This window comes from Rhincodon typus, chromosome 48, assembly GCF_021869965.1.
Source record: "Rhincodon typus isolate 14 chromosome 48, sRhiTyp1.1, whole genome shotgun sequence".
In the NCBI taxonomy this organism is placed as follows: Eukaryota; Metazoa; Chordata; class Chondrichthyes; order Orectolobiformes; family Rhincodontidae; genus Rhincodon; species Rhincodon typus.
Window position 1 is genome coordinate 3,323,797 of NC_063379.1, and position 533 is coordinate 3,324,329.

The following is a 533-nucleotide window of genomic DNA, read 5'->3' on the forward strand; positions in this document are numbered from 1 at the left end:
GGACAATTTAGCACGGCCAATCCACCCTAACCTGCACATCCCTGGGCACTACGGGACAATTTAGCATGGCCAATCCACCCTAATCTGCACATCTTTGGACTGTGGGAGGAAACCGGAGCACCCGGAGGAAACCCACGCAGACACGGGGAGAATGTGCAAACTCCCACACAGACAGTCGCCCGAGGGTGGGATCGAACGCCATAAGGTAGCGGTGCTAACCCACTGAGCCACCGTGCTGCCCTGTTTAACCTTGGCTTGATAGACAATCCCTCCGAGGTTAAGCTGGCGTTCTACTCGATTCAAACCTCCTCCTTACTCTTGCACTCCACGTCCTGGACCCCACAAGCTTCTCAACGGACCTTGTCACGTTCCCATCAACATTTGGTAAACACCCCCCCCCCCCCCCCCCCCCCCCGTTCCCGCTCGCTCCACCCTCCCGTCCATCGTAGACCTGCAGTCCGCGCTTCGCCGCCCCTTCGGCCCGCCTCTCCACCCCTAACCCGCGTGCTGCCCTCCGTGCCCTCGCGTCGCCC

The 533-nt window shown here is 60.8% G+C and overlaps 1 protein-coding gene across 2 annotated transcripts in view; it reads left to right on the top strand.

Moving 5' to 3' along the window:
- The window catches only part of LOC125487975 (cobalamin binding intrinsic factor-like), a 14,271-nt gene that overhangs the window by 5,974 nt on the left and 7,764 nt on the right, over positions 1–533 (top strand). The window lies entirely within an intron of this gene.